Source organism: Heptranchias perlo, unplaced genomic scaffold (assembly GCF_035084215.1).
Source record: "Heptranchias perlo isolate sHepPer1 unplaced genomic scaffold, sHepPer1.hap1 HAP1_SCAFFOLD_49, whole genome shotgun sequence".
NCBI lineage: Eukaryota > Metazoa > Chordata > Chondrichthyes > Hexanchiformes > Hexanchidae > Heptranchias > Heptranchias perlo.
Genome location: NW_027139505.1, coordinates 283103 through 303044, shown reverse-complemented (window position 1 = coordinate 303044; position 19942 = coordinate 283103). Strand labels below are relative to the sequence as shown.

The following is a 19942-nucleotide window of genomic DNA, read 5'->3' as shown; positions in this document are numbered from 1 at the left end:
CAGTCCATATCTTACATTACATTCTGTACAATACAAGGTGGGGTGGACTCAGCACATATCTAAAATTACATTCTGCTCAATACAAGTTGGGTTGTACTCATTACAGATCTGACATTATATTCTGTACAATACAAGCTGGGTTGGACTGCTTACATATCTCATATTTCATTCTGTACAATACAAGGTGGGGTGGACTCAGTACACATCTTATATTACAATCTGTACAGTACAAGCTGGGGTTGACTGCTTACATATCTTATGTTACATTCTGTACAATACAAGTTGGGGTGGAGTCAGTACATATCTTATATTACATTCTGTGCATTACAAGGTGCTGTATGCTCAGAACATATCTTACATTACATTCTGCATAGTACATGGTGAGGTGGACACTGTCCATATCTTATATTACATTCTGTACATTACAAGGTGGGGAGGACTGCTTACATATCTTATGTTACATTCTGTACTGTACAAGATGGGGTGGACTCAGTAAATGTCTTATATTACATTGTGCACAATACAAGGTGGGTTGGACTCCGTGCATATCTTATTTTACATTCTGTACATTGCAAGGTGGTGTGTTCTCAGCACATATCTTTTATGATATTCTGCACAATACAAGGTGGAATGGACTCAGGACATATCTTATATTACATTCTGTAGAATACAAGGTGGGGTGGACTCAGTACATATCTTATATTACATTGTGTATAATACAAGGGGGGTGGACTCAGTACATATCTTATATTACATTCTGTACAATGCAAGCTGGGTTGGACTGATTACATGTCTCATCTTACATTCTGTACAATACAAGGTGGGGAGGACTCAGTACATATCTCATATTACATTCTGTATAAAACAAGGTGGGGTGAATCATCACATATCTTACATTACATTCTACCAATACGAGGTGGGGTGGACTCAGTACATATCTTAGATTACATTCTCTCCAATACAAGGTGAGGTGGACTCAGTACATTTCTTATATTACATACTGTACAATACAAGGTGAGGTGGACTCAGTACATATCTCATATTGCATTCTGTACAATACAAGGTGGGGTGTTCTCATTGCATAGCTAATGTTACATTCTGTACAATACAAGGTGGGGTGTACTCAGTACATAACTAAAATTACATTCTGTACAATACAAGCTGGGGTGGACTCCTGACATATCTTATTTTACATTCTGTACAACACAAGGCGGGGTGTTTTCAGTACATATCTTAAATTACATTCTGCCAATACGAGGTGGGGTGGACTCAGAACATATCTTATCTTACATTCTGAACAATACAAGCTGGGGTGGACTCCTGACATATCTTATTTTACATTCTGTACAGTACAAGGCTGGGTGTTTTCAGTACATATCTTAAATTACATTCTGCCAATACGAGGTGGGGTGGACTCGGAACATATCTTATGTTACATTCTGTACATTACAAGATGGGGTGGACTCAGTACATGTATTACATTACATTGTGCACAATGCAAGGTGGGTTGGACTCCGTGCATATCTTATATTACATTCTGTGCATTACAAGGTGGGGTGGACTCAGGACATATCTTACATTACATTCTGTACATTACAAGGTTGGGTGGACTGAGTACATATCTTACATTACATTCTGTACAATACAAGGTGGGGTGGACTCCTGACATATCTTATTTTACATTCTGTACAATACAAGGTGGGTGCACTCAGTCAATATCTTATGTTCCATTCTGTATAATACAAGGCGACGTGGACTCAGTTCATATCTTATATTACATTCTGTACATTACAAGGTGGGGTGGACTCAGCACATATCTTATATTACATTCTGTACATTACAAGGTGGGGTGGACTCAGTACATTTCTTAGATTACATTCTGTACAATACAAGGTGGGGTGGACTCAGTACATATCTTATATTACATTCTGTACATTATAATTTGGGGTGGACTCAGCACATATCTTATGTTACGTTCTGTTTCATACAAGGTGGGGTGGACTCAGTGCATATCTTATGTTATATTCTGCACATTATAAGGTGGGGTGGACTCAGTCCATATCTTATATTACATTCTGTACTATACAAGGTGGGGTGGACTCAGTGCATATCTCATGTTACATTCGGTACTTACCAAGGTGGTATGTGCTCAGGTGGGGTGGACTCAGTCCATATCTTACATTACATTCTGCATAGTACAAGGTGAGGTGGACACTGTAGATATCTTATATTACATTCTGTACATTACAAGGAGGGGTGGACTCAGTTCATATCTTATATTACATTCTGTACATTGCATACAGGTGTGGACTCAGCCCATATCTTATTTTACATTCTGTACAATACAACGTGGTGTGGAGTCAGTATACATCTGCTATTACATTCTGTCCAATGCAAGCTGGGGTGGACTCCTGACAGACCTCATTATACATTCTGTACAATACAAGGCGAGGTGTTCTCAGTACATATCTGATATTACATTCTGCCAATACCAGGTGGGGTGGACTCACTAAATATCTTATGTTCCATTCTGTATAATACAAGGCGAGGTGGACTCAGTACACATCTTATATTACAATCTGTACATTACAAGGTCGGGTGGACTCAGTACATACCTTGGATTTCATTCTGTACAATAAAAGGTGGGGTTGGCTCAGTAAATATCTTATATTACATCCTGTACAATACAAGGTGGGGTGGACGCAGTACATATCTTATGTTACGTTCTTTATATTACAAGGTGGGTTGGACTGCTTGCATATCTTATTTTACATTCTGTACAATACAAGATGGGGTGGACTCAGAACATGACTTATATTACATTGTGCACAATACAAGGTGAGTTGGACTCCGTGCATATCTTAGATTCCATTCTGTGCATTACAAGGTGCGGTGGACTCAGAACATATATTATATTACATTCTGTGCAATACAAGGTGGGGTGGACTCAGTACATATCTTATATTACATTCTGTCTGATACAAGGTGGCGTGGGCTCAGCACATATCTAAAATTACATTCTGTACAATACAAGGTGGGGTGAACTCAGTACATATCTCATATTACATTCTGTATTAAACAAGGTGGGGTGTACTCATCACATATCTTATATTACATTCTGCACATTACAAGGATGTGTGTTGTCAATACATATCTTATATCACATTCAGTATCGTACAAGGTGAGGAGGACACTGCACATATCTTATATTACATTCTGTACCTTACAAGGAGGAGTGGAATCAGTACATATCTTATATTGCATTCTGCACAATACAAGGTGGGGTGGACTCAGTACATATCTTATGTTACATTCTGCACATTACAAGTTGGGGTGGACTCAATACACATCTTATATTACATTATGTACAGTACAAGCTGGGGTTGACTGCTTACATATCTTATATTTAATTATGTACAATACAAGTTGGGGTGGACTCAGTACATATCTTATATTACATTCTGTACATTACAAGGTGGGGTGGACTCAGTACATATCTTATATTACATTCTGTACATTACAAGGAGGTGTGGACTCAGTACATATCTTATATTACATTCTGTACAATACAAGGTGGGGTGGACTCACTACATAGCTTACATTTCATTTTTGATAGTACAAGGTGGGGTGGACACTGTACATATCTTATATTACATTCTGTACATTACATGGAGGGGTGGACTCAGTACATATCTTATATTACATTCTGTACATTACAAGGAGGTGTGGACTCAGTACATATCTTATATTACATTCTGTACAATACAAGGTGGGGTGGTCTCAGTATACATCTGATATTACATTATGTACAATACAAGGTGGGGTGGATTCAGTACTTGTCTTATATTACATTGTGCACAATACATGGTGGTTTGGACTCAGTACATATCTTATATTACATTCTGTACAATACAAGGTGGGGTGGACTCAGTACATATCTTCTATTACATTCTGTATAATATAAGGTGGGGTGGACTCAGTACATATCTTATGTTATATTCTGTACATTACAAGTTGAGTTGGACTCAGTACACATCTTTTGTTACATTCTGTACAGTACAAGCTGGGGTTGACTGCTTTCATATCTTATATTTCATTCTGTACAATACAAGTTGGGTTGGACTCAGTACATATCTTATATTACATTCTGTACAATACAAGGTGGGGTGGACTCAGCACATATCTTCTATTACATTCTGTATAATACAACGTGGGGTGGACTCAGTATATATCTAAAATTACATTCTGTGCAATACAAGGTTGGATGGACTGCTTACATATCTTATATTACATTCTGTTCTATATAAGATGGGGTGGACTCGGTACATATCTTAAGTTACATTCTGTACAATACAAGGTGGGATGGATTCAGTACATATCTAAAATTACATTCTTACAATACAAGGTGGGGTGGACTCAGTACATATCTCATATTACATTCTGCACAATACAAGGTGGGATGTACTCATTACAGATCTTACATTACATTCTGTAAAATACAAGCTGGGTTGGATTGCTTACATATCTCATATTTCATTCTATAGAATACAAGGTGGGGTGGACTCAGTACATATATTTCATTACATTCTGTACAATACAAGGTGGGGTGGACTCAGTACACATCTTATATTACATTCTGTACAGTACAAGCTGGGGTTGACTGCTTACCTATCTTATGTTACGTTCTGTAAATACAACTTGTGGTGGAGTCAGTACATATCTTATATTACATTCTTTGCATTACAAGGTGCTGTATGCTCAGTACATATCTTACATTACATTCTGCATAGTACATGGTGAGGTGGACACTGTCCATATCTTATATTACATTCTGTACATTACAAGTTGGGGAGGACTGCTTACATATCTTATGTAACATTCTGTACTGTACAAGATGGGATGGACTCAGTAAATGTCTTGTATTACATTGTGCACAATGCAAGGTGGGTTTGACTCCGTGCATATCTTATTTTACATTCTGTACATTGCAAGGTGGTGTGTTCTCAGCACATATCTTTTATGATATTCTGCACAATACAAGGTGGAATGGACTCAGGACATTTCTTATATTACATTGTGTATAATACAAGGGGGGTGGACTCAGTCCATATCTTACATTACATTCTGTACAATACAAGGTGGGGTGGACTCAGCACATATCTTCTATTACATTCGGTATAATACAACGTGGGGTGGACTCAGTACATATCTAAAATTACATTCTGTGCAATACAAGGTTGGATGGACTGCTTACATATCTTATATTACATTCTGTTCTATATAAGATGGGGTGGACTCGGTTCATATCTTATGTTACATTCTGTACAATACAAGGTGGGATGGACTCAGTACCTATCTAAAATTACATTCATACAATACAAGGTGGGGTGGACTCAGTTCATATCTCATATTACATTCTGCACAATACAAGGTGGGATGTACTCATTACATATCTTACATTACATTCTGTAAAATACAAGCTGGGTTGGATGGCTTACATATCTTATATTTCATTCTGTACAATACAAGTTGGGGTGGAATCAGGACATATCTTATATTACATCCTGTACATTACAAGGTGGTGTGTACTCAGTAAATATCTTACATTTCATTCTTTATAGTATAAGGATGTGGACACTGTAAATATCTTATATTACATTCTGTACATAACATGGAGGGATGGACTCAGTACATATCTTAAATTACATTCTGTACATTACAAGTAGGTGTGGACTCAGTACATAACTTTTATTACATTCTGTACAATACAAGGTGGGGTGGACTCAGTACATATCTTATATTACATTCTGTACATTACAAGGAGGTGTGGACTCAGTACATATCTTATATTACATTCTGTACAATACAAGGTGGGGTGGACTCACTACATAGCTTACATTTCATTTTTGATAGTACAAGGTGGGTGGACACTGTACATATCTTATATTACATTCTGTACATTACATGGAGGGGTGGACTCAGTACATATCTTATATTACATTCTGTTCATTACAAGGAGGTGTGGACTCAGTACATATCTTATATTACATTCTGTACAATACAAGGTGGGATGGTCTCAGTACATATCTTATATTACATTCTGTATAATATAAGGTGGGGTGGACTCAGTACATATCTTATGTTATATTCTGTACATTACAAGTTGAGTTGGACTCAGTACACATCTTTTCTTACATTCTGTACAGTACAAGCTGGGGTTGACTGCTTACATATCTTATATTTCATTCTGTACAATACAAGTTGGGTTGGACTCAGTACATATCTTATATTACATTCTGTGCAATACAAGGTGGGGTGGACTCAGCACATATCTTCTATTACATTCTGTATAATACAACGTGGGGTGGACTCAGTATATATCTAAAATTACATTCTGTGCAATACAATGTTGGATGGACTGCTTACAAATCTTATATTACATTCTGTTCTATGTAAGATGGGGTGGACTCGGTACATATCTTAAGTTACATTCTGTACAATCCAAGGTGGGGTGGACTCAGTACATATCTCATATTACATTCTTACAATACAAGATGGGGTGGACTCGGTACATATCTTAAGTTACATTCTGTACAATACAAGGTGGGATGGATTCAGTACCTATCTAAAATTACATTCTTACAATACAAGGTGGGGTGGACTCAGTACATATCTCTTATTACATTCTGCACAATACAAGGTGGGATGTACTCATTACATATCTTACATTACATTCTGTAAAATACAAGCTGGGTTGGATTGCTTACATATCTCATATTTCATTCTGTACAATACAAGGTGGGGTGGACTCAGTACATATCTTCTATTACATTCTGTACAATACAAGGTGGGGTGGACTCAGTACACATCTTATATTACATTCTGTACAGTACAAGCTGGGGTTGACTGCTTACCTATCTTATGTTACGTTCTGTAAATACAACTTGTGGTGGAGTCAGTACATATCTTATATTACATTCTTTGCATTACAAGGTGCTCTATGCTCAGTACATATCTTACATTACATTCTGCATAGTACATGGTGAGGTGGACACTGTCCATATCTTATATTACATTCTGTACATTACAAGTTGGGGAGGACTGCTTACATATCTTATGTTACATTCTGTACTGTACAAGATGGGGTGGACTCAGTAAATGTCTTATATTACATTGTGCACAATGCAAGGTGGGTTTGACTCCGTGCATATCTTATTTTACATTCTGTACATTGCAAGGTGGTGTGTTCTCAGCACATATCTTTTATGATATTCTGCACAATACAATGTGGAATGGACTCAGGACATTTCTTATATTACATTGTGTATAATACAAGGGGGGTGGACTCAGTCCATATCTTACATTACATTCTGTACAATACAAGGTGGGGTGGACTCAGCACATATCTTCTATTACATTCGGTATAATACAACGTGGGGTGGACTCAGTACATATCTAAAATTACATTCTGTGCAATACAAGGTTGGATGGACTGCTTACATATCTTATATTACATTCTGTTCTATATAAGATGGGGTGGACTCGGTTCATATCTTATGTTACATTCTGTACAATACAAGGTGGGATGGACTCAGTACCTATCTAAAATTACATTCATACAATACAAGGTGGGGTGGACTCAGTTCATATCTCATATTACATTCTGCACAATACAAGGTGGGATGTACTCATTACATATCTTACATTACATTCTGTAAAATACAAGCTGGGTTGGATGGCTTACATATCTTATATTTCATTCTGTACAATACAAGTTGGGGTGGAATCAGGACATATCTTATATTACATCCTGTACATTACAAGGTGGTGTGTACTCAGTACATATCTTACATTTCATTCTTTATAGTACAAGGATGTGGACACTGTAAATATCTTATATTACATTCTGTACATAACATGGAGGGATGGACTCAGTACATATCTTAAATTACATTCTGTACATTACAAGGAGGTGTGGACTCAGTACATAACTTATATTACATTCTGTACAATACAAGGTGGGGTGGACTCAGTATACATCTGATCTTACATTCTGTACAATACAAGGTGGCTTGGATTCAGTACTTCTCTTATGTTACATTGGCACAATACAAGGTTGGTTGGACTCAGTACATATCTTATATTACATTCTGTACAATACAAGGTGGGGTGCACTCAGCACATATCTTCTATTACATTCTGTATAATACAACGTGGGGTGGACTTAGTACATATCTAAAATTACATTCTGTGCAATACAAGGTTGGATGGACTGCTTACATATCTTATATTACATTCTGTTCTATATAAGATGGGGTGGACTCGGTACATATCTTAAGTTACCTTCTGTACAATACAAGGTGGGATGGACTCAGTCCCTATCTAAAATTACATTCTTACAATACAAGGTGTGGTGGACTCAGTACATATCTCATATTACATTCTGCACAATACAAGGTGAGATGTACTCATTACATATCTTACATTACATTCTGTAAAATACAAGCTGGGTTGGACTGCTTACATATCTCATATTTCATTATGTACAATACAAGTTGGGGTGGACTCAGTTATATCTTTTATTACATTCTGTACAATACAAGGTGGGGTGGACTCAGTACACATCTTATATTACATTCTGTACAGTACAAGCTGGGGTTGACTGCTTACATATCTTATATTACATTCTGTGCATTGCAAGGTGCTGTATGCTCAGTACATATCTTACATTACATTCTGCATAGTACATGGTGAGGTGGACACTGTCCATATCTTATATCACATACTGTACATTACAAGTTGGGGAGGACTGCTTACATATCTTATGTTACATTCTGTACTGTACAAGATGGGGTGGACTCAGTAAATGTCTTATATTACATTGTGCACAATACAAGGTGGGTTAGACTCCGTGCATATCTTATTTTACATTCTGTGCATTGCAAGGTGGTGTGTTCTCAGCACATATCTTTTATGATATTCTGCACAATACAAGGTGGAATGGACTCTGGACATTTCTTATATTACATTCTGTAGAATACAAGGTGGGGTGGACTCAGTACATATCTTATATTACATTGTGTATAATACAAGGGGGGTGGACTCAGTACATATCTAATATTACATTCTGTACAATGCAAGCTGGGTTGGACTGATAACATGTCTCATCTTACATTCTGTACAATACAAGGTGGGGTGGACTCAGTACATATCTTACATTTCATTCTTTATAGTACAAGGTGGGGTGGATACATGGAGGGGTGGACTCAGTACATATCTTATATTACATTCTGTACATTACAAGTTGAGTTGGACTCAGTACACATCTTTTCTTACATTCCGTACAGTACAAGCTGGGGTTGACTGCTTACATATCTTATATTTCATTCTGTACAATACAAGTTGGGGTGGAATCAGGACATATCTTATATTACATTCTGTACATTACAAGGTGGTGTGTACTCAGTACATATCTTACATAAGAACATAAGAACATAAGAAATTGGAGCAGGAGTAGGCCAATCGGCCCCTCGAGCCTGCTCCGCCATTCAATAAGATCATGGCTGATCTGATCCCAACCACAAATCTAAAGAACACAAGAAGTCGGAGCAGGACCCGGCCACATAGCCCCTGGGCCCTCTCCGCCACCCACAGGACATTGACCGATCCGAACTCAGCTTCATGTCCAATTTCCTGCCCGCTCCCCATAACCCCTAATTCCCTTTACTTCTAGGAAACTGTCTATTTCTGTTTTAAATTTATCTAATGATGTAGCTTCCACAGCTTCCTGGGGCAGCAAATTCCACAGACCTACCACCCTTTGAGTGAAGAAGTTTCTCCTCATCTCAGTTTTGAAAGAGCAGCCCCTTATTCTAAGATTATGCCCCCTAGTTCTAGTTTCACCCATCTTTGGGAACATCCTTACTGCATCCACCCGATCAAGACCCTTCACAATCTTACATGTTTCAATAAGATCGCCTCTCATTCTTCTGAACTCCAATGAGTAGAGTCCCAATCTACTCAAACTCTCCTCATATGTCCGCCCCCTCATCCCCGGGATTAACCGAGTGAACCTTCTTTGTACTGCCTCGAGAGCAAGTATGTCTTTTCTTAAGTATGGAGACCAAAACTGTATGCAGTATTCCAGGTGCGGTCTCACCAATACCTTATATAACTGCAGCAATACCTCCTTGTTTTTATATTCTATCCCCCTAGCAATAAAAGCCAACATTCCGTTGGCTTTCTTGATCACCTGCTGCACCTGCATACCAACTTTTTGATTTTCTTGCACTAGGACCCCCAGATCCCTTTGTACTGCAGTACTTTCCAGTCTCTCGCCATTAAGAAAATAACTTGCTCTCTGATTTTTCCTGCCAAAGTGCATAACCTCACATTTTCCAATATTATATTGCATCTGCCAAATCTCCGCCCACTCACCCAGCCTGTCTATATCCCCTTGCAGGTTTTTTATGTCCTCCTCACTCTCTACTTTCCCTCCCATCTTTGTATCATCTGCAAATTTTGATATGTTGCACTCGGTCCCCTCCTCCAAATCGTTAATATAGATTGTAAAGAGTAGGGGACCCAGCACCGACCCCTGTGGAACACCACTGGTTACTGGTTGCCAGTCCGAAAATGAACCATTTATCCCAACTCTCTGCTTCCTGTTTGATAACCAATCCTCCACCCATGCCAGAATATTACCCCCAATCCCGTGATTTTTTATCATAAGTAATAATCTTTTATGTGGCACCTTGTCGAATGCCTTCTGGAAGTCTAAATACACTACGTCCACTGGTTCCCCTTTATCCACCCTATACGTTATATCCTCCTTAATAATAGACTCCAAAATTTTACCCACCACAGATGTTAAGCTAACTGGCCTATAATTTCCAGCCTTCTGCCTACTACCCTTTTTAAATAACGGTGTTACATTAGCAGTTTTCCAATCTGCCGGGACCTCTCCTGAGTCCAGGGAATTTTGGAAAACTATCACCAAAGCATCCACAATCCCTACTGCCACTTCCCTCAAGACCCTAGGATGGAAGCCATCAGGTCCAGGGGATTTATCCGCCTTGAGTCCCATTATTTTACTGAGTACCATCTCTTGAGTGATTTTAATCGTATTTAGCTCCTCCCCCCCGAGAGTCCCCTGTTTGTCCAGTGTTGGGATATTCTTAGTGTCCTCTACTGTAAAGACTGAAACAAAATATTTGTTCAGCATTTTTGCCATCTCCATGTTTCCCACCATTAATTTCCCGGTCTCATCCTCTAAGGGACCTATGTTTGCCTTAGCCACCCTTTTTCTTTTTATATAACTATAGAAACTCTTGCTATCTGTTTTTATATTTTTTGCTAATTTCTTTTCATAATCTAACTTCCCTTTCTTAATCAATCCTTTAGTTACTTTTTGCTGTCTTTTGAAGAATTCCCAATCTTCTATCCTCCCACTAAGTTTGGCTACCTTATATGTCCTTGTTTTTAGTCGGATACTATCCTTGATTTCTTTACTTAGCCACGGGTGGCTGTCATTTCTTTTACACCCTTTTTTCCTCAGTGGAATATATTTATTTTGAAAGTTGTAAAATAACTCCCTAAATGAACACCACTGCTCATGTACCGTCTTACCCTTTAATCTATTTTCCCAGTCCACTTTAATCAATTCCGCTCTCATACCATCATAGTCTCCTTTATTCAAGCTCAGTACGCTTGTTTGAGAATCAACCTTCTCACCCTCTAATTGGATATGGAATTCAACCATGTTGTGGTCGCTCGTTCCAAGGGGATCCTTAACTAGGACATTATTAATTAATCCTGACTCATTACACAGGACCAGGTCCAAGGTTGCCTGCCTCCTTGTAGAATCAGTTACATACTGCTCAAGAAATCCATCCCTGATGCACTCAATGAACTCGTCCTCAAGGCTGCTCTGCCCAATTTGATTTGTCCAGTTAATATGATAATTAAAATCCCCCATAATTATGGCTGTTCCCTTATTACATGCCCCGACTATCTCCTGATTAATACTTCTTCCAGCAGAGTTGCAACTATTAGGAGGCCTATATACTACGCCCACTAATGTTTTTTTTTTCCCTTATTATTCCTTATCTCCACCCAAACTGTTTCATTATCTTGATGCTTTGTCCCAATATCATTTCTCTGTATTACAGTGATTCCTTCCTTTATTAACATAGCCACCCCACCTCCCCTTCCTTCCTGCCTGTCCTTCCTAATTGTTACATACCCTGGCATATTTAATTCCCAGTCGTTGTCACCCTGCAGCCATGTTTCTGTAATGGCCACAAGATCATACCCATACTTAGTTATTTGTGGCGTTAACTCGTCCATTTTATTACGAATGCTACGTGCATTCAGATAAAGAACTTTCAAATCTGTGTTGTGACGCTTAGTTCCTGCTTTTTACATTTCATTCTTTATAGTAGAAGGTGAGGTGGACACTGTACATATCTTATATTATATTCTGTACATAACATGGAGGGTTGACTCAGTACATATCTTAAATTACATTCTGTACATTACAAGGAGGTGTGGACTCAGTACATATCTTATATTACATTCTGTACAATACAAGGTGGGGTGGACTCAGTATACATCTGATCTTACATTCTGTACAATACAAGGTGGCTTGGATTCAGTACTTGTCTTATATTACATTGTGCACAATACAAGGTGAGTTCGACTCAGTACATATCTTCTATTACATTCTGTATAATACAACGTGGGGTGGACTGAGTACATATCTAAAATTACATTCTGTGCAATACAAGGTTGGATGGACTGCTTACATATCTTATATTACATTCTGTTCTATATAAGATGGGGTGGACTCGGTACATATCTTATGTTACATTCTGCACAATACAAGGTGGGATGGACTCAGTACCTATCTAAAATTACATTCTTACAATACAAGTTGGGATGTACTCATTACATATCTTATATTACATTCTGTAAAATACAAGCTGGGTTGGACTGCTTACATATCTCATATTTCATTATGTACAATACAACGTGGGGTGGACTCAGTACATATCTTTGATTACATTCTGTACAATACAAGGTGGGGTGGACTCAGTGCATGTCTTGTATTATATTGTGCACAATACAAGATGGGTTGGACTCCGTGGATATCTTATATTACATTCTGTACATTGCAAGGTGATTTGTTCTCAGTACATATCTTATATTATATTCTGTACGATGCAAGATGGAATGGACTCAGTACATATGTTATGTTACATTCCTTGCATTACAAGGTGTGGTTGTCTCAGGACATATCTTATATTACATTCTGTACATTACAAGGTTGGGTGGACTCAGTACATATCTTATATTACATTCTGTACAATACAAGGTGGGGTGGACTCAGTACATATCTAAAATTAATTTCTGTACAATACAAGGTGGGATAGACTCAGTGCATATCTCATATTACATTCTGTATAAAACATGGTGGGGTGTACTCATCAAATATCTTATATTACGTTCTGTACAATACAAACTGGGTTGGACTGCTTACATTTCTCATTTTACATTCTGTACAATACAAGGTGGGGTGGACACATTGCACATCTTATATTACATTCTGTACAATACAAGCTGTGGTGGACTGCTTACATATCTTATATTACATTCTGTACAATACAAGTTGGGGTGGACTCAGTACATGTCTTATATTACATTGTGCACATTACAAGGTGGGTTGGACTCCGTACATATCTTATATTACATTCTTTACATTACAAGGTGGTGTGTACTCTGTACATATCTTATTTTGTATTCTGTATCATGCAAGGTGAGGTGGCCACTGTACATATCTTATATTACATTCTGTACATTACAAGAAGGATTGGAATCAGTACATATCTTATATTACATTCTGTACAATACAAGGTGGGGTGAACTCAGAATGGGCGACTATTACACGGAGAGGGAATATTACACAGAGGGCAATATTACAGAGTGGGGAATATTGCAGAGAGGAGGAATATTTCACAGATGGTAACATTACACAGGGGGGGAATATTACACAGAGGGGAATATTACACAGAGTGTGGGAGAAATTGAACAGGGAGGGGGAGAGATTGTACAGGGAGGGGGAGAGATTGAACAGGGCGGGGCGAGCTGCTAATTCAATCAAGAGAAAACAGTTAAGGGATAAGCTGTTGACATTTCGCTCACAGCAACTGACAGAACATAAGTTGCAAAATGTCCAGAGCAGGTGTGTGCGGGCCCAGGGACAGGAGAGAAAACAAACCCAGGGGAGGTTTGGAGCCTGCAACAAACACCGAGCAGCGCAGACAGATAGTGCGTCACAGGTTCGAGGCATTCAGAGGAAAGGCAGGGGTGAAACAAGCTGCAGACTTGGATTAGGGAGAGATTCTGTGCAACTGGGGGAGTGTGAGAGAGGGGGAGAGAGAGGGAGGGAGAGAGAGGGAGGGAGAGAGAGGGAGGGAAAGAGAGGGAGGGAGAGAGAGGGAGAGAGAAAGGGGGAGAGAGAGAGAGGGCGGGGGAGAGAGGGAGAGAGAGGGCGGGGGAGAGAGAGAGAGAGGGAGAGAGAGGGCGGGGGAGAGAGAGAGAGGGAGAGAGAGAGGGGGTTGAGAGAGAGTGGGGGGAGAGAGAGGGGGGTGAGAGAGAGGGGGGAGAGGGAGGTAAAAAGAGAGAGTGAGAGAGGGAGTGGGAGGGAGGGAGTTCTGGGCTCTTGCTGTGCCTTTTTAATCCCTTACATTTGTATTTTAATCAATTCTCTCTCTCTCTCTCTCCCCTCAGGAATCTTTTTGATGAAATGCTGCAAGGAGAAGATCCAGAAAGAGACATTTTGTGAGGAAGAGTAGGAGTGGGAAAAATCCTGGGCCAAGAATAGTTCTCTCCGCTGCGGACTGACTGACTGAGACCTTCACCGCAGCCTGGACCCGATGGGGGGCACGTGAGTGATGTCTGGCTTACTCTGGGGTCACTGGGTGCACACTGGGATCACTGGGATATTCAGGGGACACTGGGGGGATCACTGGGACATTCAACGGACACTCGTGGGGTTGGTCACTGGGACATTGTTGTGCCAGTTCTTGTTGTTGTGTTTGTGGTCTGAACATCAAGACCACCACTCTAGCATCACTCTGGGCTGACTGGGTGCACCCTGACATCATTCTGGGTTCACTGCGGGATCACTGGGGACACTCTGTTTGCTACTTGCCGCCATCTGACGAAGGTGGTAACCACACTATCCATTTAACAGTGTATTTAATGATAAATAAACCTACCATTTACCCACGTTGTCCAATTAAAAGTGTAATTAATTATATATAAACACTCCATTGACCCACACGGTCCATTTAACAGTGTATTTAATGATATATAAAACCACCATTTACCCACACTGTCTATTTAACAGCGAATTTAATGATATATAAACCCACCATTTACCCACACTCTCCATTTAACATTGTATTTAATGATATATGAACCCACCATTTACCCACACTGTCCACTTAACAGTGTATTTAATGATATTTCAACCCACCATTGACCCAAATTGTCCAATTAACAGTATATTTAATTATATGAATCATTCGTCTGAAGGTTTTGGTTTGAATGAATAAAACTCCGCTTCAATCAGCGATAGATTGAAACAAGCTGTGGAGGGAGAGTTCACATGAAGATAAATGTTGGGGATTGTTTGTTGCCGCCGCTTCAGGCTGTGTCTCTGGCCCGAATGAATCCTCAATCCTGGTCAAAAAACAAGCGGGGAATTAGTGAGAAAGGGGGAAATATCGCAATCTATCCCAGGGATTGATTACAACAATCCCCCCCTCAGAATTATCAACACAATCTATCCCCGGGATTGATCACAGCAATCCGTCCCTCGGAATTATCACCACAATCTGTCCCTGGGATTGATCACAACAATCCGTCCCTCGGAATTATCACCACAATCTGTCCCTGGGATTGATCACAACAATCCTTCCCTCGGAATTATCATCACAATCTGTCCTCAAACACTTTCTCTCTTCGGAAACTTTCAACCCGGAGAGGGGCTATGTATTACCGTCTGTGAACCTCCTCAAAATGTGAGCAATCCAATCTTCATATCAGGAATGATCCATTCCGGATTTAACAATGTAACTGGTGAATCTGCTGAATATTTACTATGATATTAAGCGGAACGGATAGGGTGGATAGAGAGAAACTCTTTTCGCTGGTTGGGGATTTTAGGAGTCGGGGGCACAGTCTAAAAATTAGAGCCAGACCTTTCAGGAGCGAGATTAGGAAACATTTCTGCACACAAAGGGTTGTCGAAGTTTGGAGCGCTCTTCAGCAAATGGCAATTGATACTAGCTCAATTGCTAAATTTAAATCTGCGATAGATAGCTTTTTGGCAACCAAAGGTATTAAGGGATATGGGCCAAAGGCAGGTATGTGGAGTTAGATCACAGATCAGCCATGATCTTATCAAATGGCGGAGTAGGCACGAGGGGCTTGATGGCCAACTCCTGTTTCTCTGTACTTTGCTCCTAAATGTAACTTTGGAAAGTCAGTACTGATTCTCCCACTGATTGAGGTGATTGATGCTCAGCGGTAGTTTAATTCGGCGGTTAAATGGTTAATGTCCTCACCGACAGACACAGCCTCTCCTCAGCTCACTGACGAAACACTGGCTATTGGCCCAGGGTTGAAGCGCAAACATTAGAAAATCGATGGGTCTTCAGTAAACAATGTCCCTGAAGCAAATGTAACAATTTATTTCGAACCAGATATCTGTTTTACTGAACTGCCCTGGAACAAGAAGAGAAAAGATAAAATGTACAACTGACTTTGTTCACAATTGACTTGGCAGCGAATTGTCAACCCGGTTCGATTTGATTCCACCAGAAGGGCCGCTCCCTGTTCTGAAACAAATGAGGAATGTTTGTGTTGAAATCCATCCTGATGTTTGGCAGCAGCTTTCATGGGGGGCGGAGCTCTGAATCTCACATAAGAAGGAGCAGATCAAACTCCCTAGTTTTGAACTGTTAAAATAAAGCAAAGAACTTGTACTCGATTGATTACAATCAAATAACAAGGATATAATTTGCAAAATCTGCACGGATATTGAGGACGGAAAATCCTTGCGGGATCAAGGTAAGGTTAATGTGGTGTCAATGTCTTTTTTAATTAACTTTTTCTGCCTCTTCCTCTTTTCCAAAGCCAATTTCCCGCGGTCAGATATGTTCCCCTGGCGGACGGAGCTCTCTAATCCTCGCGGATGGAAATATTCACTAATTGTTCGCTCAGACACTGACTGAAGGCCCGCTATTTCACACAGCGAATTTGAGGGCTTATCCCTTTATGGACTCCTCCAATCTCCCCACAGACACATTTTAAAGCGGTTACAGGACAGAAAGCAGGAACACGAACTCTGGAGATTTACACCTTCCTTGTCCAGCGGTGCCTACTTCCCATGTCAGGTGTGGGAAACTGTCCGTTTTCACTCCATATGCATTTATTTTTAACTGTGACACTGGCTCTTCTTACTCACTGAGCCGTTTTGTGCCTGGTACAATATATTGATTTGATCAAAGACTGATCGAACACACAGTTCAGCTCAGGAAAGGGTTAACACATTCGCAATGGCCGAATATTGCGCTCTGCTGGTCACCTGGAAAATCAGCCCATGGTTCCCCGAGGCCGGACTGAAGGTGATCCAATCGCAGGATAGGAGCAAAGTAGGAGATAAATCTTGTTCCTGATTAATTATAATTAATTCGTGTCATGATGGGGAGAATGGAGCAGGGACTACTGTTTTCTCTAAAATATGTTGTTGAGGATGTTATTTGTTAAACTGGCTCAACTGAAGAAAGAGAGGCCGCTCCCTTCAGACAGAAACAAACTTCAGGAATGTTTTAACGGGAAACTTGTTCCGGGCTGAAACCATCTTTCACACAGATCGGTGCTTCCTGATCGATAACCTTGGTAATTTGAGAAGTTACTTTTAACATCAACAGGTAGGAGGGTCCGTTCACTAATCTTTACAAAAAAAGTAACAATTCAATTTACCAACAGTAGGTAGACCCATCACTAATCTTTATATGAAAAATAACAACTCAATTTACCAACAGTTGGTAGTCCCTTCGCTAATCTTTATATAAAAAATAACGACTGAAATTACCAACAGGCAGGAGGGTCCATCAATTATCTTTATATAAAAAGTAACGATTGAAATTACGAACAGGGAGTAGAGCCCATCACTAATCTTTATACAAAATGTAACTACTGAATTACCAACAAGTAGAAGAGTCCATACAATAATTATATAAAATGTAACAACTCGATTTAACAAGTGGTAGGAGTGTCCATCACTAATCTTTATACAAAAAGTAACGACTGAAGTTATCAACAGGGAGGTGTGTCCATCATTAATCTTCATATGGAAAGTAACAACTCAATTTACCAACTGAAAGGAGGGTCCATCACTAATCTTTATATGAAAAGTAACTACTGAAAATGCCAAAAGGTCGGAGCATTCATCCCTGATCTTTATATAAATAGTAACGACTGAAATTACCAACAGGTAGCAGAGGCCATACAAACCTTAAAATAAAAATAACAACTCAATTTACCAACTGGTAGGAGGGTCCATCACTAATCTTTATATAAAAAGTAACCACTGAAATTAACAACAGGTAGAAGAGTCCATCACTAATCTTTACATAAAAAGTAACGACTGAAATCACCAACAGGGAGGAGGCTCCATCACTAAACTTTATATAAAATGTAACGACTGAAATTACCAACAGATTGGAGGCTCCATCACTAATCTTTATCGAAAAATTAACCACTGAAATTAACAACAGGGAGGAGAGTCCATCACTAATCTTTATATAAAAACGAACAACACAATTTACGATCCGGTCGGAGGGTCCATCACTAATCTTTTATAAAAAGTAACCACTGAAATTGACAACAGGGAGGAGGGTCCATCACTAATCGTTATATAGAACGTAACTATTGAATTATCAACAAGTAGAATAGACCATACTAATCTTTTGTTGAATATTAACAACTCAATTTACCATCTGGTAGGAGGGTCCATCACTAATCTTTATATAACACGTAACAACTGAAATTACGAAAAGGTAGGAGGGTCCATCACTAATCTTTATGTATAAAGTAACAGTTGAAATTACCAACAGGTATGAAGGTCCATCACAAATTAAATATAAAAAGTAACTACTGAAATTTACAACATAGAGAAGGGTCGATCAATAATCTTTATATAAAACGTATCAACTCAATTTACCAACAGTTAGGAGGGTCCATCATATTTTTTGTCAAAAGAGTAACCACTGAAATTATCAACAGGTAGGAGGGTCCATCACAAATATTTTTGTAAAAAGCAACAATTGAAATTACCAAAAGGCAGGAGGACCCATCACTAATCTTTATATAACACGTAACAACTGAAATTGCGAAGAGGTGGGAAGTTCCATCACTAATCTTTATGTATAAAGTAACGGTTGAAATTACCAATAGGTATCAAGGTCCATCACCAATCTTAATATCAAAAGTAACTACTGAAATTAACCACAGGGTGGAGGGTCCATCACTAATCTTTCTATAGAATGTAACCACTGAAACTGCCAACAGGTAGGAGCATCCATCACTGATCTTTATATAAATAGTAACTACTGAAATTGCCATGCGGGAGGAGGGTCCATTACTTATCTTTATATAAAAAGTTACTACTGAAATTACCAATAGGTAGATGAGTCTATACTAATCATTATATAAAAATTAACAACTCATTTTACCAACTGGTAGGAGGGTCCATCACTAATCTTTATATAATACGTAACAACTGAAATTACGAAGAGGTAGGAAGTTCCATCACTAATCTTTATGTAAAAGGAACGATTGAAATTACCAATAGGTATCAAGGTCCATC

At 39.1% G+C, this 19942-nt stretch overlaps 1 long non-coding RNA gene across 2 annotated transcripts in view; it reads left to right on the top strand.

Moving 5' to 3' along the window:
* The window catches only part of LOC137313920 (uncharacterized), a 129096-nt gene that overhangs the window by 86578 nt on the left and 22576 nt on the right, over positions 1 to 19942 (top strand). Inside the window, exons 6-7 of one of the 2 annotated variants that reach the window (XR_010961130.1) lie at positions 14791 to 14947; positions 17206 to 17465. This is a non-coding gene — a long non-coding RNA (uncharacterized lncRNA). Of the gene's footprint in view, positions 1 to 14790; positions 14948 to 16855; positions 17140 to 17205; positions 17466 to 19942 lie in introns of both variants that reach the window. The other variant, XR_010961131.1, reaches the window with a different exon arrangement.